At 46.1% G+C, this 25,247-nt stretch overlaps 1 protein-coding gene across 3 annotated transcripts in view; it reads right to left on the bottom strand.

Annotated features, from left to right (window-relative positions):
* SLC6A6 (solute carrier family 6 member 6) overlaps positions 1–18,233 on the bottom strand; it is a 138,803-nt gene extending 120,570 nt beyond the window's left edge. For 2 of the 3 annotated variants that reach the window (XM_029601379.1, XM_029601382.1), the window contains exon 1: positions 18,068–18,233. The gene's annotated coding sequence lies outside the window, so the exon portion shown is untranslated. Of the gene's footprint in view, positions 1–6,003; positions 6,182–18,067 lie in introns of those variants that run through there. The other variant, XM_029601381.1, reaches the window with a different exon arrangement.
* Positions 18,234–25,247: the final 7,014 nt, after the last annotated feature.

Genomic DNA, 25,247 nt, shown 5'->3' with positions numbered 1-25,247 from the left:
GTTTGACGCAAAACTAACCTCTGGATTGTCCCAACCTATAATCTTTTGGAAGAAAGAAAACCCCACCACATGAGTCCTCACTGTCGCCAATGAGTAACTCAGCTGTTTTGCCGCTAAGATGAACCGAACCATAACTCTGTCCAGTACAGGCTCCCCCATTCCAACCCAAACCCCAAAGAAAACCAGAAACAGTTCCTCTACTCTTGACATATGAGCCCATGTTGCTGGTGCCACCGATGACTGGATCATATCCCAGACGCCTTCAGCCCAAACCTCCAAAGGTATTCTGGAATGGTACTCCAGACTCCGCTGCCTGAGGGACTAAACTTCGGAAAGTGCACTGGTAATTGAATTATCAACCCCCAGAACATGCTTTGCCATAGCAGTCACATTCCAATGAAGGCACACCACCACAAATTCCTGTAACAATGCAGACACCCACAGACATTTGGCTACTTTTCAATTTATAACCTCCACCTCCCCTTGATTATCACACCAGAACATAACCTTTTCCTTCAGTTGATGACCCCACAATGCCAAGGCCATCTCAATAGGAAACAATTCAAGACAGTAATGTTCCTGTGATTCCAGAATCCACCCAAGATGAAGGCCACTGTCCCACACACCATTCTCCTTTCCAGTAAATTCCAAAACCATACGAGCCCACAGCATCTGAATATAATTCAATCTCCCTATTCATCACCTGATCTGCCTACATTATGCAAGCTCCATTGAAGGACTCCAAAAAAGTACTCCAAACAACTAATTTGTCCTTTATTCTTTGCAAGTTTTGAATGAAATGATGTGCAACCTTAGTACCTGCAGTCGAAGCTGACAACCTCCTAATAAAAGTCCTCTCAATGGGAATAACCCTACACGCAACATTCAAAGATCCAATCAAAGACTGCATCTGCTGCAGCGTTACCTTCTTAGCTGAACTCACCAAATCACGAAGTCTCTGCACTTTTCCATCCAGTAACCAGGAAACCATACAAACAGATATCAGCTCAATCCCTAAAAAAAGAGATTCTCAATGCCACTGCCTTTCTATAGGCAACAGGAATACCAAAACCTTTAGCCACCTCCAAAAATCCCCCCAAAAGATCTGAACAAGCACTGGAGCCTGCCTCACCTACAAATAAGAAATTGTCCAAATAATACATGTCCAAATAAAACCATGACCCAATGCACAAACATACTGAAGATCTCGAAAAAAGCACAGGACACCATGCCCCCATTGGCAAACATCGATCAACAAAATACTGAACTTTGAATGTAAAAACCAATAAAGGAAAGCAGCTTGGGTGAATCGGAAGCAATCAGAAGGCTGACTCAATATCTGTTTTTTGCCACTAAGGCTCCCCTGACATGGCCGAATCAAAAAGCACATACTGAACAGAGCACTTGTCCTTGAGCACAAAATCGTTGACCGAAGACCAAGACAAATTTAATATCAGTCTATATTTACCCACGTCCTTCTTCAGAACAAACTGCAATAGGTGACAAATGCATAACCTTGAAAGGCGGACTATCAATTGGCCCCGCTATACACCCAAAGGCTAATTCAGACCCCAACTTCTCCCAAACTACCCCTGCTAAACGAGTAACTGACCTGGCATTCTTAATACTCCCCCAAACCCCAGACTTTCATAAGGAACAACAAACCCCCTCCCAAATCTCTCCAATAACAGAATCGCAGCCATGCTATTTGGATACCTCAATCACATCCGCATGACCTCCAAACTGACAGGGGTAGGGGCCAAGGACCCCAAGACCTTATAATTTGCTTCCCTGCAGGCCACTTAACTCACTTTGTTGCGAGATGTCCTGCTCCACATATGAACAGGCATGCTGAAATTTACAGTCGGAGAATAAACATGATGATTTGTTAAAACGCCAACATACATCGGAATTCCCCGACTGCTGCTTTGCCCCTCTCCCTGCCTTTGACACTCCCAGATTCACGAAAGGAACTCCCCTGTGACCCCACACCACTGACTTTACTCCCTGTACTATGACCCTTGTTTGTCATTTGCGTTAACCATAAACTTACGTCCTGAGTACCCCAAGGCATGAAGATTCTTCTCCATCTTATCCCTAAACCGTTCATAATTTAGCCATGCCCACCCCTTGTAGTTCTTGAAAGCTCCCAAAATGCTGCCCCTCGTGTGCTAACAAAGGCCCATACTGCAAGGGGTCAAAATGTCCTATCAATCTGGCAAGAAGCAAAAAACACCTGACCCAATTCAAAATATTCCGAGGAACCTTTTTGGAAGCTTTACTATCCTTTGCTTCTTTTTGCCCTTCCATCTTCCCTTCTTATCCCCCCTTCAACCCTCCAATAATTTGAAGATATCTTTGTAATGTCGCTTCCTGATTTTCTTCCACAGCCTTCTAGGCACACCTTCCCATAATTCTGACAAAGCCACCAACACTGGATGACCCATATCCAACCCAGGACCTTCCCCTGCTACCCTCCGTATTACTGGCCTATCCCTATTAGAAGACAAAGATGAAGAGACCGATGAGGAAGAGGAAAAAGAACTCTATTCTTTCAACTTCTCTCTTTCTTACCCAAGCTCTCCTGTACTCCCTTTGCCCCATTTCCCGAAGTCCCACCTGCTGCTGTCCTGCCCTGTCAGTGGATACTCTGTCTGTTGATCGGCCCTGAGTCTTTCTATCCTCTACCGCCTCGCCCTGCTGACATACATCTGCCCTCTAAAGCTCTGTCTCCCTAGGCTTGTCTGCAGTCTGAGCTGACTCTCTACTCCACCTCCAAGCTTTTTGCCGAGATATCCCAGGATGCTCATCCTCGACACCCGGACCTGAAGCTACAGATACAACAACCACACCAGCATCAGAACTCAAAGACCTTATACCCCCCACTCCCACCAGATCACCCAGACTGTCCAGGGCCAAGACTTTGTCCCATATCACCCTTCTCAACTTGCTGCACAGGGCGCTGACCACAATCCACTACCCAAGGGCCAATAATTCCCATACCTCCCCAGTGTCCCTTATTAGGACCACCAGACCGCCCTCCACAATCTCCCCAACCCCAACCACCCCTACCATTTCACCCCATCCTACGCCCCACGATCTTGCCAACCGAGATCTCCAGAAAAACCTGACTCATAACCACCACCAGGGAATCCCTGCCATCCCCCAAATGCCCTCAGCCCCCACTCCAATCCATCAATACATTCAAATCCTCATGCCCTGAAACCCCAACACCCCATCGACCTGTTGATGCTGCTGAAGAAAACCCATCAATCCACCCACTCCCATTACAAATCCCCAACACACGAGGATCTCCAAACCCACTACTGCCGAAAGGAGCTTGCCCAGAAGGTGAGACTGCTGCCTCACCAATACACCCTGAGTGCTCGATGTCCTAACTACACTGCCTGATGCCTCTGATGTGGAGGCCACAGCTCTGTTTTTCCCTTATTTCCTTTATTCTCTCTCATTGACTTACCCTTTTTTTACTAATGGCAGGAACAGCACGCATTCTCCCTCTTGAGGTCCCAGAATTCCCCTTTGCTGTAATAACACCCGTCCCATCCCTAACCGCACTATTGCAAACCTTTAAATTTCTGACCTTTTGAGCCACCCTCCCTCCTCACCAATGCTATAGCCTCATTTCTTCCACTCGGCCCTGCCACAACCAACATATCCTGCCCCCTACCTGGAAACCGCACTGGCCTGGCACGTCCCTCCCCTACCGTCCCCACATATTCACCACTACTGCTGCTCAAATCATCATTTCTTTGCCTGACTAAAATCTCACCAGCTAACTCAGACTTCCTTCCAACCCCCAGATCCCTTAACCCTTCGCTCTGGCAAGTCCGGACTCCCAGAATCCACCGCTGGCTCCTTCCCTCCACTCTCAGCCATGGGAGCTCCCACAAATCCTGCATGAGACATGGAAACAACTCAGGAATGTATGGATAATGAGCGCCGACACCATCGATCCTTCAAATACTCGCAGGGAACCACCGCCATCAAGCAGCGTGACAATCGCTGCAACGTTGTTACAATGAAAGTAAAAAAAACAAACCCCAAATCATCAACAGAGAAGGAAGCCAAACCCCCAAGGCTGCTCAGGTATAAACAAAAAATATTTGCAGCAAACCAATGAAGAAACATAAAAAAAATGCTAAGAAAATTCAAAACGCTGCCGCCACAGTCGCCAAGTGACTGAGGTCATGATGCTGCCTCGCTGCACCAGGCAGGAAAAAGAATAGCACCACCTCCCCCCCCCCCCACCCATAACCCTTAGCAACCCATTTGGCCAATCCAGAACATGCATTTTTTTAAAACAGCATCATGTCACCCTGACGAACCATGCCCCCCCCCCCCTCAAATTTGCCCACTCCTCAATGACCTTCCCGAGAGGGGTAGAATGCCCGCCCACCACCATGCTAATGGCAGCAGGGTAGACCCCCCTCCCCCAGGAGGGAGTTCAGTGTTTCTATCTCCTCCTCCTTTCTCCTCTCCCTGTGTACAGAGGGGCAGATTTATACCCCCTGCTGCTCTAGGGCATGTGAACAGCCGGCTGCCTCCACAAGGCAGCTAATGATGTAAAACAGCAGGCTGGCAGCCCCATTAGGGCAGCTACCCATAGGCATTTGCCTACTCTTCTGATTGATAAGTGTACACGGATTTAGATCCTTTGGTCTCAAAAGCATGCATGACATATGATATAGAGTAGACTGTAGAGAGAAATCTTGTCCTGATTGTTTGCTTTGATTAAACTGTAAGCTCTTCTTAGAAGGGACTGTCTCTTCTGTGTATTTGAACAGCGCTGCACGCTATAGAAGTGATAAGTAGTAGTAACTGGAAGTAATGGAAACAAACAACGGTTCACCGAGGAAGGCAGGAATCCTTTGGCCACCAGCATCTGTAAATATCTGTCTATGACAGGGCTGGCCAACTCCAGTCCCCGAGAGCACAAAACAGACCTGGTTTCAAGATATCCACAATGAATAGACATGAGATAGATTTGCATTCAATGGTGGCAGTGCATGCAAATCTCTCTCATGCCTATTCATTGTGGATATCCTGAAAACCTGGCCTGTCTGTGGCTCTTGAGGACCGGAGTTGGCCACCCCTGCTCTATGGGGCTCATTTACTAAAGTTTTGTGTCTGTTTTCCCCATAGGAAATAACAGGTCAGTTTTCACTCATGAATTTGATGTAAATTTTGTACTAGAACAAAACTTTAATAGATGACATGCTGTATTCTGTTTATTCCTGATACAGAAACAGTGCATAAGGGTATCTCTCCCTGCCCCAGGACTTTAAGGCATAGTAACTACTTAACAAACACCCTGTGACTGATGGTGCAGTATAACCAGTAAATATATTACTATTGGCATATATTAAAAGAAAGTGCTCCACTGCATCATCTACTTCAAACCTTACCTTAAATCTTCAGTGCTTAAATATTTACAGTATTCAAACTGCTCCAGAAACGGATTAGTTTAGAATAAATAAACTGATATTCTGCGGCTCCCTTTCTTGCTCCTCTGTATAAACAACAGCTCTTGGAACAGGGATAAGGATTTCTTTCCATCGTATCCAATTTTTTAAAAATATATTTTTCTATTTCTTTTCCAAGTTCAAATTAATAGCAGTATAATCTCACTAAAGTGAGTTCGGCTCCCCATTTTATCAGGGTGGGGGGGGGGAGGGACAGCTCAACACCCATCACTTACAAACGATCCCAACACGTAAAAAACCCAAACCTCCAAAGCAGGGAGAATTCCTTGGACATGCCACAATATCTGCTGGTGCTCAGTCAGTCACTGCTTTTCCAGACAACGTGTCTCTATTTTATTCTACAGATCTAACTCTTTATGTACGAAAGTTAAGACAAGATTAAAAACTGTTATTGGAGCTTTTCAGAGCATCCCAGTTTACCATCAGACTAGGGGAAAGTAGAGACCCGAGAGCAAACCATCCAAACAGAAAACTGTCATCCAAAAGCAAAGAAACTTACAAGCTCTGGGCAGCTGACACCAGGTTAAATCTGCAGTCTGACAGGCCCCCGATGAGGAGGTTACAGATACTGTAAACCGCTGGACAGGCAGAGGAGCGCAGCGCGTCCGATCGTCTGCTGGGTCACCTGACGCCGAAGGAGCTGCCGAGCCCGGATCGCTGCCCCGGGACCGGCCCGAATGCGGGAGGCAGTGGCCGAGGACAGCACGGGGGAGCCCCAGGATAAAGATGGGGGAGGCTGCTTCTCTCGCCTGCAATGTTACTCCCACAAAGATATATCCGATCCCATGTGTCCCTGTGTGGTGCCCTCCCCCTCCTCTCACCTGTCCCTCCTTTTTCCAACCGGGTCGTCCTCCCCTCCCCCCGGCCCTTACTCCTCCTAATCTCCCAATAGTAGTGGAAAGAAGACTCATAGGAATGACAGGAAGATCCTTCAGTTCTGGCCTTCCCCCCCAACCCCCATCCGCTATACAACCTAAGATCAGGGGAGACGCTGCCACCCCAGTTAAGGACAGGTCTGTAATCTCCATGCTTTGGAGCAGAGGTGTAGCAGGGTCTCCAGCACCCCCCTCTTCTCCCCATCACCACACGACACCTCTGCATGGGGTCTCTGTTCACTGGGGATGAATGCTATCTTTTTTTGCAGCCCTGTGCAAACAATTACTATGCTGGCCCTTCTTCTTTCAGTTTTTTGGGTTTTTTTTTTTTACATTTAATTTATATTAATTTTCTAATCAGAGTCAGTGCAAGGGTATTAGGCACCCTGAATGAGTCTTACAGCTTTGTACCCAGTCTTCCCCCCACCCCTGTTCTCGCCACACACAATTTACCATTATGCATTTATAATAAAAGATTTTACATGAAAAATGACACTCAAAGTACAGCCTTTTGAAATAAAAATATCACAACAGCATGTATATTATATTTACATACACATACATCGCTGTGGTGTCAGCCAGAAAACCCTGCATAATAGCCAGAGACACACTTGGAACACATATGGTATTGGGACTTTTGTAATGCATGTTGGGTGGGGACTTAATCCTCAGAAAGCCATGAGCAAACTAAATTACAATTACAATATAATAAATCTCCCATTCCAAAACAGCACTAACCGCCAGCATTCAACCCTGGCAGTTACAACCCTATGAAAAGGTGACCTTGCAAACATTACATCTGGCCCTAAAACACCAACATACTTCCTTATAGGAAAACAGAACAAAATAAGCTTCTATAGATCTCTACATAAAAATGACACATTAACAGAATATTTAACCTCAATCACACATGCAGAGCACAAACAGACCCTAACCAAATACAGAATAAATTGACCATACAGTATAAATGGAAAAGTGCAGCCATAAACTGAACTGGAAACCACAACGTCAGACTCCATATGTAGTGCACTAATGGAAAAACAGAAACATCTCCATTCCTCAGAAAACATCAAACAAAATCAAGAAACATAGATCATCAATCATAACAGTAAAACCATACTAATAAAAAGAATTAATATTTCAAAACAGATGAAGAGAATAATATCCAATAATTAAAAATTCATATTTTTAATTTCCAAAACACCATACAATATTTTCAAACAGCACCACTCATCAAATAACACCCGATTAATTAAAATCAATAAGAATAAAAAAAAAAACCCACTCACGCTCCATACCTGGGAATTTTTAGACTTTCATTCACCATGAGATTGTCATGGAGTAGTGGGAAGGGAAATGAGGTGTACAAACAGTCTCCTCTCTCATATACACACATGTTCATCCTCATCCGCACACTGGTGCACACTGGCACACACTGGCACACACTTTCAAAACTCACACATGCTTACAGACGCACACAAACTGACTGGCTCCCTTTCAGGTTCACATACACATTGGCTCACTCTCTCTCAGGTACAAGCCTGCAGGCTTCACTCCCTCTTCTCCATACATAATCATGCTGATTCCATTCCCTCTCCTCCACACACACACATGCTGACTCCACTTCCTCTCCTCTATACGTATACACACACACACACACAGAAGCTGGTTCCAACCCCTTTCCTACACACACACACACACACACACACTTGCTCGCAGGCTGGTTTCACTCCCCTCCCCTACACACACACACACACACATGCTGACTTCCGTTCCTTCTCCTCCACACAAACACATTCTGACTCCAGTTCCTCTCCTCTGCACATACATACACACACACACACACACACACAGCGGCTAGTTCCAACCCCTTTCCTACACACACACACACACACACACACACACACACACTTGCTCGCAGGCTGGTTTCACTCCCTCCCCTACACACACACACACACACACACACACACACATGCTGACTCCATTCCTTCTCCTCCACACACACACACATTCTGACTCCAGTTCCTCTCCTCTGCACATACACACACACACACACACACACACAGCGGCTAGTTCCAACCCCTTTCCTCCACCCACACACACACACACACACACACACACACACAGCGGCTAGTTCCAACCCTTTTCCTCCACACACACACACACACACACACACACACACACCCCTCTAGACACATAATTAAATTATGCATTTATAACAAACTTTGCATGAAAAAGAACATTCAAAGTTACAGTCCTTCTGAGGCAAAAAATATCACTTACCACATGCATATTCAGGCCGATGCCATATGGGTGCGCAAAAAAACCAGGCGCACATGATTGAGCATCCGCTTTCCCTAACGTGCCCCCCAACCACCTCTCCCGGGCGCACAGTGCATTATTGCTAATGAGCTTGCTGCATTAAAAAGGAGGCACTAGGGGAAACTGTGTGTCCCTAGCGTCTCTGGGCATCAGGCGCCCAGGAGAAGGGGCTGTACATGGGTTAGGAACATGGACGCTCGTAAAATGAGCATCCATTTCCGAACCTGACTGCAGTCAAGCCATTTTTTAAATTATTTTCTTTTCCATGTTGCTGCTTTCTGTGGTTCCTTGATATTAAGTTGGAGGAACCACAGAAAAGCAGTATTTTCTGCTTACCTCTTCAACTTTTGGGGCTCCTGCGCACCGGTAGGCCTATTGAACATAGGCGCACCGGCGCGCAGGGCCCTGCTCGCCTAAATCCGCCCGGATTTAGGCGGATTTAGGCGAGCAGGGCTCTGAAAATCCGCCCCTTAGTGCATCAGGGGTTATGGATGCGTGTCCAAAACATGCATCCAACTGCAGGTTAACCTGTGCACTAGTCCTAGCGCATGATATTGCATCAGCCTGATTGTATTTACATGCACTGCTGTGGTCCCAACTGGAAAACTCTGCAAAAAGACACTTGGAACTATTATGGAACTAGACTTTTTGTAATGTGTGTTGGGTGTGGGCCTAGCCCACAGAAAGCCATAAGAACATAAGAAATTGCCATGCTGGGTCTGACCAAGGGTCCATCAAGCCCAGCATCCTGTTTCCAACAGAGGCCAAACCAGGCCACAAGAACCTGGCAATTAGCCAAACACCTAGAAGATCCCATGCTACTGATGCAATTAATAGCAGTGGCTATTCCCTAAGTAAACTTGATTAATAGCAGTTAATGGACTTCTCTTCCAAGAACTTATCCAAACCTTTTTTGAACCCAGCTACACTAACTGCACTAACCACATCCTCTGGCAACAAATTCCAGAGCTTTATTGTCCGTTGAGTGAAAAATAATTTTCTCCGATTAGTCTTAAATGTGCTACTTGCTAACTTCATGGAATGCCCCCTAGTCCTTCTATTATTCGAAAGTGTAAATAACCGAGTCACATCTACTCGTTCAAGACCTCTCATGATCTTAAAGACCTCTATTATATCCCCCCTCAGCCGTCTCTTCTCCAAGCTGAACAGCCCTAACCTCTTCAGCCTTTCCTCATAGGAGAGCTGTTCCATCCCCTTTATCATTTTGGTTGCCCTTCTCTGTACCTTCTCCATTGCAACTATATCTTTTTTTAGATGCGGCGACCAGAATTGTACATAGTATTCAAGGTGTGGTCTCACCATGGAGCGATATAGAGGCATTATGACATTTTCCGTTTTATTAACCATTCCCTTCCTAATAATTCCTAACATTCTATTTGCTTTTTTTGACTGCTGCAGCACACTGAGCCGACGATTTCAATGTATTATCTACTATGACGCCTAGATCTCTTTCTTGGGTGGTAGCTCCTAATATGGAACCTAACATCGTGTAACTACAGCAACAGTTATTTTTCCCTATATGCAACACCTTGCACTTGTCCACATTAAATTTCATCTGCCATTTGGATGCCCAATCTTCCAGTCTTGCAAGGTCCTCCTGTAATGTATCACAGTCTGCTTGTGATTTAACTACTCTGAATAAATTTGTATCATCCGCAAATTTGATAACATCACTCGTCGTATTCCTTTCCAGATCATTGATATATATATTGAAAAGCACCGGTCCAAGTACAGATCCCTGAGGCACTCCATACCAAACAACCCTAACTGCCAGCACTCAAACAACCTTATCTTTGAAAAGGCAACACTGTACATATTACACCAAGCCCTAGAACACTAATACACCTATTAGGAAAACAGAACAAAATCAGACTGCTATAGATCTCTACACAGAAACTACATGCCAGCAAAATACCTCACCTTGGTCACATAAGCAGAACACACTCAGAAACATGCAGAGAAGAAATGAACTGGAACCCACAACAAGGCAGCCTCTACATGCAAAGCAACAACAAAAAAACATTACATTCTTCATAAAACATTAAATAATAAAATCAAGAAATATAAAATAATCATAATAGTAAAATCATATTCATAAAAAGAATAAATATTTCAAACCAGTTAGGGGTAGATTTTTAAAGGTGCATGTTATAAAATCTGGGGGCCACGTACACATGCGCTGGATATTATAATCCACTCATGCATGTGCGGGAGGCATGCGCAAGTGGGGGGAGACTTCCGCAATTTTCACACAGCGACACATCCTGGCCTTCCACAGGTTCCCTCCAATTAAGGAAATGACTGGGAGGGAATTTCCCTACCCCACCTTCCTAGCCTATCTTCCCCTTCCCCTCTCCTCCCCACCCCCCTAAATTCTTTCTCCTACCTTTTTTTTTTTGTTGTTGCTTACTGCTCTGTTGGAGCACAAGCAACTTGCACGTGCCGGCAGGTCCCTTCCCTATTACAGTGGCAAATGGCCGCTGTACTGGCCGCCTCCAGCCCTGTTCCTCCCCACCCCCTGGATTGCCCCTTTCCTTTGGCCCGGCACTTCTGCAAGTAATGAAAGTTACATGCGTGGCCGGGCCCCTTTGAAAATGCAAACAGCGGGGCAGATTTGCAAAGGGTATGTGCGTAAGATACGCATGTACCCCCCCCCGAAAACCTGCCCCAAGCTCCCCCTGCGCGTGCCGAGCCTATGTTGAATAGGCTCGGCGGCAAGTGCAAGTCCCGGGGCTTTCTGGGGGGGGGAGCGTGTTGCGGCTGGTGCATCATCGAGGGGTGTTCTGGGGGCAGGGCCGCGGGCTGTGGTTCTGGCCCTGGGGCATTTTGGGGGCGTGGCCGAGGCCTGCTGAAACTACTCCTGGGCTGGGGAAATCGCGCGCCGGCACCCGGCCGGCGCACGCGAGTTACTCCTGCCTCAGGCAGGCATAACTTTTATAATAAAGGTGGGGGGGTTTAGGTAGGGCTGAGGGGGTGGGTTAGGTAGGGGAAAGGAGGGGAAGGTGGGGAGCGCTGGAAAGAAAGTTCCCTCCGAGGTCGCTCCGATTTCAGAGCGGCCTCGGAGGAAACAGAGGCAGGCTGCATGGCTTGGCGCGCACAGGCTGCCGATTTTGAGCAGCCTTGCGCACGCCAACCCCGGATTTTAAAAGATATGCGTGGCTACGCACGTATCTATTAAAATCCGACGTACTCTTGTTTGCGCCAGGTGCGCAAACAAAAGTACACGCGCGTGTACTTTTTAAAAATCTGCCCCAGCATGCGCAAGGCCAGCCACGCGTGTAACCCCCATTTTTCACGTGCAAGGCCGATTAAAAATTCAGCCGTTAATGAATAGAATGTCCAAAATTTCACAAACACCAATAAAATATTTTGAAACATCTGATGAATAAAAAATCCAATAATAAAAAATATTCTAATATTTCCCAAAAAAAACCCAAAATATTTCAAAACAGCAGAAACATCAAATTATTCTTAATAATTAAAACTAATAAGGATTAAAAAATCTCCTGCTCTCCCTACATCGTATCTTTTAATTTTCAGTCACCCTGAGATTGTCGTGGATTGGGAAAGTAGGGCCTCATGAACTTTATCTTCTCCCTCTCACAACATATACCACATTCATTCTCTCACATACTCTCTCTCTCATATACATGTCTATGCTCTCGCACACACTTCCTCTCAGGATCTATCTCCCTCTCAGACACATTATGTGTGTGTGTGTGTGTGTGTGTGTGTGTGTGTGTGTGTGTGTGTGGGCGCATGCCTGCGAGAGCCTATATGTGGCACATAGGCTCTCCCAGGCAGGCACTCACAGTCACACATATATGCACACAGGCACTCACAGATGCACACAAGGACTCACTCACTCATACAGATGCCAATTGGCCTCCTCCTCACTTCCAGCCATGGTAAGATGAGCTCCACCATGGCCCTGCGAGCTTCCTCTTCTTTCGAACTGTAGTGTGATGAGCTCCACCAAGGCCCACCGGCCCTTCCTGCACTGCGCTTGATGGTGGGGCAGATATGGTGCAGAAGCTGTGCAATCCTGTAAGAAAAGTTTTTGGCTGCCAGTGGGTTAAGCTCTGCCAGCGGCCCGCAGCCTCTCTTCTTCTTTTGGCTGCCAGCTGGTTGGGTTCTGCCGGCGTCCCCACAACCTCATCTGCTGCTGCTGCCACCACCCTCCCAGGTGTGCACAACCAGTCATGCTGGGTTTGCTCCAGCCCCTCTCCTACAGTTTTCAGTTGGGCTGCCAGGCAGGATGGGATCCCCTGGCAGCTGAGGGCCTCCTACTCTTCTGCCTCTGGGTGGGATGGGATCTCTGGTAGCCACAGGGCTGTTTCTTGACTGGACAGGATGGTATCCCCTGCCCTGGGTGCCCCCTACACCTCCCCCCCACCCCCCCATCTCGCTACACACCATTGCTTTGGAGCTCCTCTGAAAATCCCTTGGGCAGTAGTCATTTTCTAAAAAAAAAAAAAAAGCTACTAGGTCAGGGCGGCAGGAGGCCTCCACCTTCCATTCCAGCTGCAGGGAAGGAAAGAAATTCAACTCCAGGTCAACGACTTAACAGAGAATCACCACTGTACCTGGGAGCAGCCAAGGTCCTACAGGCTCACAAATGACATCACACAACTGCACCTGATTGCTTCACATATGTGTTGCCATTGGAGACAACATAGACTTTAGGAAAACTACGTTTCTCAAAATGGGGGGAGGACCTCAAGGGGTCATTAGCTGGATGGGAAAATCTAGGGGAAGCAGAAGGGCAGTGGGCAAAACTAAAAGGAGAAATAAGAGCAATAATCTTTTTGTTAGGAATGTAAATAAAGGGGAAGAGGAAAAAAGAGACCATTATGGTTTTTTAAGAAGTAGCTGAAAAGGTTAAGGGATAACAGGTTGGCGTTCATAAACTACAAGAAATCGCAAAAAAAGGAAGACAGGCAACAATATCTGGAAAAATTAAGAGAAGCTGGCAAAGTAGTCAGGAATGCAAAAAATGCAAATAGAAGAAAAAAATAGCAAATACGGTCAAAAGGGGCCAGGACCTTTTTTTTAGATACCTTAGTGATAGAAGGAAGTGCAAAAGTGGCATTGTGAGATTCAGAAGTGAATGGGAGGAATATATAGCGGCTGATGGGGAAAAAACAAAAGTGCTTAACACATATTTGAGTGGTGTTCACTGTGGAAGGGCCAGGAGCAGATCACATAAAAACAAACACAATAAGATTGGAAGTGAGGTAAACCTCAGTCGATTCTCAGAGCAGTGTATTTGTGAGGAGCTAACTAAACTAAAAGTAGATGAGGCGATGGGGCTGGACGGGATAAATCCGAGGGTACCAAGGGATCTTAGAGATGTCCTGGCAGCTCCGCCGGTTGGACCTTTTCCATGCTTCTTTAGAGTCTGGAGTAGTTCTGAGGACTGGAAAAGGGCAGATATGGTTCCTATTCATAAAAGTGGAAGTAAGCAGGAGGCTGGGACCTCTGTGGTGAGCAAATTAATGAAATCGCTGCTAAAACAGAGGATAGTGCAATTTTTGGGATCCAATGGATTGCAAGATCCAAGGCAGCATGGTTTTACCAGAGGTAAAATTTATCAGATGAATCTGATCAATTTCTTTGATTGGGTAACCAGAAAGCTGGATTAAGGGAGAGGTGCTAAACGTAGTGCACTCGGATTTCAGCAAAGCCTTTGACACGGTTCTGCACAGAAGACTTTATAAATAAATTGTGCGCCCTTGGTATGGATCCTAGAGGGATTGACAGGGTTAGAAAACTGGCTGAGTGAGACGTGACAAAGGGTAGTGGGAAATGGAGATTTCTCTGAGGAGGGAGTAGTGTGTCTTGGGGATCAGACCTTGGACTGGCTCTTTTCAATATTTTTGTGAGAAACATAATGGAAGGAGTTTAGGAAAGCTTTGTCTTTTTGCCAATGATACCAAAATCTGAAACAGGGTGGACAGTAGGAAAGAGTGGAAAACACGAGGAAGGATGTAGCAAAGCTCGAGGAATGGTCTAAGATCTGGCAGCTAAGATTTAATGCTAAAAAATGCAGAGTAATGCATTTAGAAAGCAAAACCCCCAATGGAAAGGTACAGTATTGGAGGTGAAATTATTCTAAGCACAAAAGAAGAGCAGGATTTGGGGGTGATTGTATCTGATGATCTTAAGGTGGCCAAATAGGTGGATAAAGTGAAATCAGCAGAAAAAGGGAGGTGATATGGCCCCTGTATAGGTCCCTGGTGAATACTGTGTACAATTCTGGAGATCTCACCTCAAAAGGATATAAACAGGATGGTCTCGATCCAGAGGGTTGGATGGAGGAGGTCCAGAGGGCGGCTGCTAAATGATCATTTGTCTTTGTTCTAAAGCATATGGGGACAGACTTAAAGATCTAAACATGTATACAATAGAGGAAAGGCGAGATATGATATATGACATGATAGAGACATTCAAATATTTCAAAGGTTTCCATGCACAAGAGATGAGCCTTTTCAATGGAAAGGAGGCTCTAGAATGAGGGGGTCATGAGATGAGGCTGAAAGGGGGTAGACTCAGCAGTAATCTTAGGAAATATTTCTTTACACAGAGGCTGGTTGATGCATGGAGCAGCCTCCCAGTGGAAGTGGTGAAGTCAAAAACAGTATCTAAATTCAAGAAAGCATGGGATAAATACAGGGAATCTCTAAGGAAGTGATGAGAATTGTAATGCTAAATTAATTAGACAGATGGGCAGAGTGGATAGGCCATATGGTCTTTCTGACATCATTTTCTATGCTTCTATAGCTGGTGGCCCAATTAAATCTAGCTGTTTCCAATTTGGGTTCAAGAAAGTTATAGCCAAGGCAAACCTTGTACAGAATTGCACAAATAACTTTCAAAATAACGGATGAAACGAAAACCTGACAGCTAGATTCTCTGAAATATGCAGGATATACAGGGAGTACTCATGTTTAGAGAAGTGTCTGTATTTTGAAATGACACAAATCAGGAGTGATATTTGTTATATTCTTGTGTCATTTCCCATCTGAAATGAAACAAAAAACTAATGAAATATTTTTGTTGTGTTAGCATGTGCTTCGAAAGTATTTAATGTATGCTATTCACAAAATTCACCAGAGTATGCATGTTTAGTTTATTGATTTGATTTACTGTTTTTCAATATATTATCAAAGTGGTGAACAGCTAAACTAAAACATATTGTACATATACATTCCCTCCATACATCAATACATTTAAAACACATATAAAATAAAGGCATACCTTACACATGTTGTCAAGGATCAATAATACTTACACAGGGCCAATACCGTTCTGACCCAGCAATAGTCAAAATGAAAAATCAGAAACAAAGAGACTAATCTAAGAGCCAAAGGCTAGTCCAAACAACCATGCCTTAACGTCTTTCCAAAACTTTTGATAGTTAAGTTCATACGGTAGTGAATGCCAGAGCAAAATGGCTGCATAGCTAAAGGCATTTACTATCCCTCTTTCATCCTGACTGCCTAGTACACCGTCAAACTACTCAAGCATGGAAGAGGGACAGTAAAAATATCAAAACTGGCTACCCATCCCATTCAGATCTCAATATAAGATCCTCATGCTCATCCACAAAGCAATCCACAATGACAAGACCAGATGGTTACAAGGACCACTGCACCCCTGCAACCCTACAAGGAACCTCCGCTCAGCCAACACAGGTTTACTTACAACTCCCTCCATTAAGGAAGTTCATCGAGTCTCCACAAGAGAACACGCTGCGCAAACAATAGCAGGCCCCCCACATCTGGAACAACCTCCCGGCTCCACTCAGAACTGACCCCTCTACACCTTCCTTCAGAAAGAACCTCAAAACTTGACTGTTTCTGAAAGCATTCCCACAGAAAAATTAATCCCAGGCTCCCTGTCGTCCCCCCTCGGCACTGCCAGTTTTCCCCCCCCCCCCCCCCCGCCATTGTACATAGTAAGTTAAGTGCAGAACATATTTACTGTTAGTAAAGTTATTATGTAAAGCAAGTTTCTTTATATTTACTCGGTTTAATCTGTTATACTGTAATCACGTCACCAAAAGGCTCGCCCTTTGACATCCTGTTGTATGTAAACCGGTGTGGATATTTCGAATCGAATATCGGTATAGAAAAAAAAATAAATAATAAATGTGTAGAGTTCATCCTGAAGGTAGGCAGATAGTAAGCTGCCACTTATATAGGCACCTAAAAACTAAAGTCAAGATCTTAAACTTTTAGAATCAAAAAAGGGAGGCATGAAAATCTACGAGTATATGGCAGGCATCAGTAACATGGGCATACCACTTTGCTCCAATAAGCATTTTGCTGCAGTGTTTTGCAGTAACGATGTAGAAATCCTTGATATTATACATTATAGCAATCTATTAAGTTTAATATTAAAGCGAGTACGATTGATTCAAGATCATTCTCAACAAAAGACTGCGATTGACACAAATGGTGCAGTTAGAAATAAAAAAATAAGTTGTGTGTAAGTAGTAGAGCTTTTGTAACTTCCCCTCAGTGTGTGTATGTGTGTGTGTGGGGGGCGGATATAACTGTTGTGATCTTGAGATATTATTGCACACATGATCCCACCAGCAACACCAATGTCAATTCTGCCAGTTCAACAGAGATAAACGTTTATTAACTGCAATGCACCTGACCTTCATTCAAAATTACTATTGCAAAAAATATATATATATTTATCAATAAAATGTATTTTGATTATAAAAAAGTGACAATTTCACCATTACTTTCTGACTAATCACCACCTCAACGTTTTGGGATCTGAGCCGTGACGCGAGGATGGTCCCTTCTCCATCTTTTGGTGGAGAATGAGAATCTACGGGGAGATTTGTTTTCAGTTTTTAATTGTATTTTTATAGGGAAATTTTCAGTGGTTTTTTTTTTAATTTAAAGTTTTGCAGATTACTAACAACAAAGAATGGGAGGAAAATAAGCTTCAAAAAATGAGTCATCTTTTTCCCATTGATTTTCTCCCATTTCTGTTTGTTATAATAACTTGAGAAATTCATGGGGTGAAAAAAATAAATAAATAAAACAAAAAGGAAGGTCCATAAACATGGTTCAGTGAGGTTAACGCCCTGCTACGGACCCCTCTGGGCACACAGACCATTCCCAAAGCAGGAAAATTACAACTTGCCCCCAAGTCTGCTGGGGAACATAGATTTATTGACTCGTACCAGGCAGCGTCAATCAACCTCCTTCACTTTATCCCATAAATTGCATCTATGTACTATCTGAAGAAGTGAGACAGAAAAGCAGATTAGAAAAACCATAAACTTCATCCTGCAGTCCCACTCAGCGAGAGCTGCTGTACCTGAGTGCTGAATTCTCTTCTGACAGCTTCTGAGCCCATGCAAGGAGGAACCCGCCAGTCTGAAAGAGCAGCAGACAGTGTGCAGAACCTCCTGCACCACATCTGATCCGACCCCTCCTAACTGCCTTACCCTGAGCAAACCGGGAAAAACATTATCTCAGGGACAGCCGAGTTTTCCAGAATTCACATACTGTATATATTTCTCAAATGGAAATATAAAGCATTCAGTTAATGGATTACTAATCTGCGCTAGGTCTGGAATGCTTCGACGAAGCTACTGTAGAGAATTCAAGATCAAAGTACTCCTAAAAATACTTTAGAAGTTGAGAGATAGGCAAGGCACAGCTGTTGTGTTTCAAATCACTCTGTACTGACTGAATTTATAGTTTGTTGGATTTAGCACTTGTGAGATATATTTTCGCCCTCTTTCTGAAGGCACGAAAGCACACTTATGAAATCAACTGTGCGCGTCTTTGGTTTTCCTCCCCTTCAGCCAATAACTTTGCATCGTTGTCCTAGCAGTACATGTCAGACAGTCATATTCTTTGTTTCTTTAAAAACTGAAGTGCTAGGGAACGTCCAGGCCCTTCAGCTAAATCCCAGTCTCAGAAAAAGAATGGGAGCAGTTCAGTCTCTGGAGTCTCCTGCAGAAAGTATGATGACACAAATACAACCACTTCACTTGGTCTACATAAATGTACCAATTCGTAGGTATATGTATTCATTTTGAATGAATGCATAAAATAAAACAAAGGAGGCCATTTTTGGTGCATTCCAAATAGAACAAACCAAAATGGCATTTGATGAAAAAACCCAAACATTTGAGTATTTTTGTTTTGTGCAAAACAAAAAAAAGAGGCCTCCCTCTCACCCAGGAAAGAGAAACCTGGGGCATGGGCTTACCCGGATCCTCTGACCACCACCTTCAGTGGTTCAAAGTCCAACCTGGATTTTGAGCCTACCTGGCTGGGCCTCCCTGGGCCCCTCAGACCCCCACTCCCGCAAATTTCATTTTTTTTGGGGGGGGTTAGGAATCTCTCTGACCTCCATTTACCCCATTCCTGGGGCCCGAAAGTTGGAAGGACAGAAATGAAGCCCATTCTGTCCTACCCTCACTCTTGGCACTGTAGAAATGGTACCAGAGGCCCACTGGATGGCTGGTGCCATTTTCTTGTACAGCTGTATGGCTGTACAAGAAAATGGCACTGGCCAACCCTGCGATCACTTTGGCATCATCAGGTGGGCCTGGCACCATTTCTACAGTGCTGAGCATGAGGGCAGGAGCAAGTGGGTTTCACTCCTGTTCTTCTGACTGCGGGTCCCAGGCCACCAGAAAAATTTCATTGGTAGAGTCAGAGGGGGTCAAGGGAAGCCCTAGCTGGGCCGCGGACCCTAGGCTCTTACTGGGTGGGAGGGGGTTAGAGGGCTTCCAAGAGGCCCATTTTGTTTACTTTTTTGAGAGGGATTGGTTTTAGGCCTTTAATGGTTTTTTTCAGTTCAGGAAGCAAACCAAAAACAAAACATTGAACACAAATGTAAAAAAATAAAAAAACCCTCCTGAAACAAAAAAGTTAACTAAAATGAAAATTTAAGCCCTGCACATCCCTACAAATTAGTATGGCTTGCAAAAACCAAGGGTGCAAGTATATTTTGATTAATATCAGTACAATATTAACTCTGGCCCTGAACCCTGCACACTCAAAAAAAAAATGCTCCTATGACCTTTAACACAAAAACCTCAGTAGCTAGCTAACTGTTGCGGTCCCGCGGTCGCTAGACTAGCGACCGGGGTCCATTACCTGCTTTTCCCGCTCCAGGCTCCATCGGGAACCGCTGCGTTTTGGTCTTCTGGGCCGCAAGGCGGCGGGCATCTCCACAAGGGAGACGCCGCCGAGGCCCGATCTGAACTCAGCCCCCTCTGAGGCATGCACGCGCCCGAGGAACGGCATTTTAAAGGTCCAGCACCCGGAAGTGCTGGACAACCCCCAGATGATGTCAGACGCTAGCAAAGTATTTAAGCCGGCGTCTGCTGCAGGGAGCTGCCTTGCAACGAGGTCTCTCTGGTGAGTGTCTAGTTGCGTTCCAGTTGTACCTGCATTTGGGTCCTGCTGTTCCTGAATCTGCTCCTGCTGTTTCTGTGTCAGCTCCTGCTGATCTTGTTCCAGTCTCTTGGTTTGTTACTCTGGTTTCTGAACCCAGCTTGCTTCCGACTCTCTGTTGCCTGTTGCCTGCCTCGACCTTCGGGACCGTCTTCTCTACTCCGTCTTAGTGCCGTCTCCTAAGTCCCAGCGGTCCGGATCCCTACGGGCTCCTCCTGGGGGGGTCGCGGATCTTCCAGGGTTGAAGACTCCACCTTGTACCTCCGTTGTGGTTCCGCCTCCCGCCTACCTTCTTCTGCGGAGCTCTCTATTCCACCAGGCCGGCCCAAGGGTCCCACCTTCCAGTTTGCAATAGTTTGCAAGGCCATGGACCCGGCGGAAAATGCCCGGACTGCAGGCCATCCCCGGGATGACTCAAATGGCTTCAACAGCCAACAACACTGCCTCGATGGTCTTGGCAGCTAACCGTTAAGCGATTGGCAAATCAGTTAGATTGCTTCCCCGCCGGAGCCGCCACCGGTGCTGCCGCCGCCTCAGTTCCTACTGTGAACATAAACCCATGCCCACTCAGCTTCAGCCCCATCACGTTATTCGGGCGAAGCCAAAGGTTGCCGAGGATTCTTGAACCAATGCTACATCAGGTTCTCTCTGCTTCCCGGCCAATTCTGCGTCCGACTAAGTGAAAGTAGCCTACATCTTGTCTTTGCTTGAGGGGAAGGCATTGAATTGGGCCTCACCATGTGGGAGCGCCAGGATCCTATGTTGCACAACGTACACCCAGCAGTTTATGTCCTTAGTTTCAAACAAGCCTTCGACAAACCCCGCACGCCTACCCACAGCAACATCAGAGCTGTTACAGCTGAGACAGGGATCTCGGTCCCTGGCAGACTACGCCATTGAATTTCGCACACTCACTATGGAAGTGGGCTGGTGCGATGACAGCTTGCGGGGGGTCTTTCTGGAAGGCCTGTTGGGGCGCATCAAAGACGAGTTGGCCACCAGAGAGACATTCCGGATAACCTCAATGAAGTGATTGATTTGGCTGGTCGAATTGACCGACATCTTCAGCAGAGGGCCAAGGAGGGACGTTTGTTATGCCGTCCCATACCACTAGCTCCGGCATTCTCTAGAAGCCCATGACGACACCCTCTGGTCAAAGGGGAACACACACAGATCCACCTGGTGAAGATCCTATGCAGATAGGTCGCACGCCTCTGAAGGCTGAAGAGAGGTGGAGGCGCCGCACACTGGGGCTATGTTTGTACTGTGGCGGGAAGGGACACTTTCTAGCCCAGTGCAAGGAGCGTCCGGAAAACGCTCAAGCCTAGGCAGTACGGAGGGGCTACTCTTAGGCTGTGTTAATTCTGCCAGGAAAAACACAAGAATAGATGCCTGGAACTTTTTCAATGTTTATTAAAACAGAGACGTATATTAAAAGACTCTCTGTTTAATAAACATTGAAAAAGTTCCAGGCATCTATTCTTGTGTTTTTCCTGACGGCTATCATAGATCGCCTACCTCTGTGTTTTCTTGTGTTAATTCTGCTCCTCAATGTACAGTCCCGGTGATGTTGGAATACCCGGGAGGGTCTTACCACACTTTGGCCTTTATAGACTCTGGAGCAGGAGGGAATTTCATTCTATCCAATCTGGTACAACAACTACAGCTACCTACCGTCCCGCAGAGCCCTCCACTATGTATTACGTCTATCTGTGGGACAGTCCTGCCTGGAAGTATCTCCATTTCCACCATGCCTCTGACTCTCCGGACTGGAGCGCTGCATTCGGAAGAGATATCCTTCTTAGTTTTGGAGAGAGCAGTACATCCAGTGGTATTGGGGTTGCCGTGGTTACAGCAACACTCCCCTATAATTCTTTGGGATATGCTACAAATAGCACAATGGAGTTCCACTTGCTTTACCAACTGTCTCAAGGTTCCGGGACCACCCAGGGTACCTTTGCTAAGCACTTTCGTATTGCCTCCCACACCTTACCAGGATTTCGCAGAGGCCTTCTCGAAGAAAAAGGCGGAGATCCTGCCCCGTCATCGGCCCTTTGACTGCGCCATAGATTTACTGCCTGGCACCACGCTGCCGTGTGGCCGAGTGTATCCATTATCCCTGCCAGAGACACGCACTACGTCTGAGTACATCACTGAAAATCTCGCTAAAGGATTCATCCGTCCTTCTCAATCCCCAGCTGGAGCGGGGTTTTTCTTCGTGGGAAAGAAGGTTGGTACGCTCAGACCATGTATCGACTACAGAGGCTTGAATGCCATTACTAAATGGGATCGCTACCCACTTCCTTTAATTCCAGAGCTCCTAGACAGATTGCAAGGAGCTAAGTTCTTTACCAACTCGATTTGCGAGGGGCCTACAATTTAGTCCGCATCCGTCCGGGAGACGAATGGAAGACTGCCTTTAACACGAGAGACAGGTATTATGAATACCTGGTAATGCCGTTTGGGTTGTGTAACGCCCTGGCAGTCCTTCCAAAATCTTATGAATGAAGTATTAGGAGAAATGCTGCACTCTTATGTCATAGTATATCTGGATGAATGTTTCCTAATCTATTCCCGAGATTTACAGTCTCACAATCAACATGTCAGACAAGTTTTTGGCAGGTCCGGAAGGGCAATCAATTGTACGCCAAGCTCGAGAAGTGTATGTTTGAGTGCGAATCACTTCCCTTCCTGGGTTACATTGGGTGTCGTCCTCTGGGTTTCAAATGGATCCAGAGAAGGTATCTGTGATCACCCACTGGCCTCGCCCCACGGGGGTGAAAAGCCTTGCAGCGGTTGCTTGTATTCGTGAACTTTATAGACATTTTTCTCCTCACTATTCTCTGAAAGTAGCACACCGCTTACTGCTTTGACTCGCAAAGGGGCGGATGCTAAAGAATGGCCGGAAGCGGCTTATTGAGCCTTTGAAGAGTTAAACCAGGCCTTTTTGATGGACACTTGCTTGTACCACCCAGACCCCGCAACGCCCTTTTATTGTAGAAGTGGATGCATCCAGCATTGCCGTAGGAGCGAACTCAGCCAGCACTCAGACTCGGGCCAAGTTGCTTCCATATTCCTATTTTTCTAGAAAATTCTCCCCGTCCGAATGCAATTACAGCATTGAGACAAGGAACTCCTGGCAATCAAGCTAGCCTTTGAAGAATGGAGGCAATGGCTTGAGGGTGCAATTCATCCAATCACTGTAAACACCGACCACAAGAACCTAGAGTTCCTGTCTCAAGCGCAGCATCTAAAACCCAGACAAGCCAGGTAGTCTCTTTTTTTAATCGATTCGACTTTACTCTTCGCTATCGCCCAGCAGCAAAGAATGTAAGTGCTGATGCTCTGTCTCGAACTTCTGAGGTAGAGGAAGAGGAGGAGGGTCCTCAATACATCCTGGATCCAGCCAAGATTAGCTTGGCAGCAGTAACTGTAAGTTCACAAGGAGAACAGTAGTTCCCAAGCGTCTCCGGAGAATGGTTCTTAGCGGGCTCACGATTCCTTGTCCGTGGTCATGCCGGTCAGGACAGGACGCTGGATTTACTAAACCCGCTACTACTGGTGGCCAAATTTAAGATGAGATGTTCTACCTATGTGAGTTCATGTCCCACTTGTGCCAGACAGAAGCCACGAATTGGTCAGCCATGGGGTGTTATTGCAACCACTGCCAGTTCCTACTGAGCATTGGACTCATATAGCCACAGACTTTGTGTTGATTTGGCCCTCTTCCACTGGCAAGACAGTCATCTGGGTCCATGGTGGACCGCTTTTCTAAAATGCCTCATTCGTGCCATTGGCCAAATTTACAATCTGCACCAGAGCTGGCACTACTGTTTGCTCAAACACATCTTCCGCATCCATGGACTTCCGCAGAACATTGTCTCGATCGAGGTCCGAGGTTTACGGCCCGATATTAGAAGGCTTTATGCAAAAAGTTCGAAGTACAACTCAGTTTCTCTACAGCATTTCATCCACAGAGCAACGGTCAAACAGAACGGATGAATCACTACTCCCTAAAGACATTTCTTCGGGCTTTTGTTAACGACAAGCAAGACAACTGGGTAGAGTTGTTACCCTGGGCTGAGTTTTCCTATAACAACCCGGTTCACTCTGCTACTGGGAAATCCCTTTTCAAGCAGTATACGGAAAACAACTTAAGCCAACCATTACCCTTATCTGTGTCCGTACCGTCACCAGCAGCCCAATTGTTGGCTCAGCAGTTATATGGGCTCTGGAATTCCATTCAAGATAAACTTGCTACTGCGGCCAAGACTGCTAAAAGACATGCCGACTGACATTGTAAACCAGCACCTGTATTTCTTCCAGGAGATCGAGTCTGGCTCAGCACAAAAAATATCCACCTCAGGCTGCCTTCTAGGAGGCTAGCGCCTAAATATTGTGGACCATTCTGAGTGGCAGAACGTATTGAGATGGTATCTTATCACTTACACTTGCCTACTACGTTATGCATCCACAACGTATTCCATGTCTCCCTCCTTAAACTGGTAGCTCTCTCTCGGTTTCATCAAAGTCCTCCGGATGCAGTAGTCACACTTACTGCTGAGGATCCCACATACCAGGTTCGAGAGGTCCTTGACATTCATTTCTTCAACCGTTGATGGGAGTACCTGCTAGCGTGGGAAGGATGTGGTGCTGAGGACAACACCTGGGAGCCTGCTCGCAACATCCTAGACAAGTCTCTCTTGCGGCAATTCCACTTGGCTTATCCTAGTAAACCGGGTCCCTTGAAGAGGGGGCGTAAGGGAGGGGGTAATGTTGCGGGTCCGTCGCTAGACTAGCGACCGGGTCCTTACCTGCTTTTTCCCCGCTCCAGGCTCCATCGGGAACTGCCACGTTTCGGGCCTTCTGGGCCGCATGGCAGCGGCGTCTCCATGAGGGAGATGCTGCCAAGACCCGATCTGAGCTCCCCTCCCTCTGAGGCTCGCGCGTGAGGAGCGTAGTTTTAAAGGTCCAGCATCCGGAAAGTGCTGGACAGCCTCCAAGATGACGTCAGATGCCGGCAAAGTATTTTAGCCGGCGTCTGCCTGCAGGGAGCTGCCTTGCAATGAGGTCCTCTCTGG

Source organism: Rhinatrema bivittatum, chromosome 4, assembly GCF_901001135.1.
Source record: "Rhinatrema bivittatum chromosome 4, aRhiBiv1.1, whole genome shotgun sequence".
NCBI classification, from domain to species: domain Eukaryota; kingdom Metazoa; phylum Chordata; class Amphibia; order Gymnophiona; family Rhinatrematidae; genus Rhinatrema; species Rhinatrema bivittatum.
The sequence above is the reverse complement of the archived record's forward strand: the minus strand, read 5'-3'. Positions and strand labels throughout refer to the sequence as shown.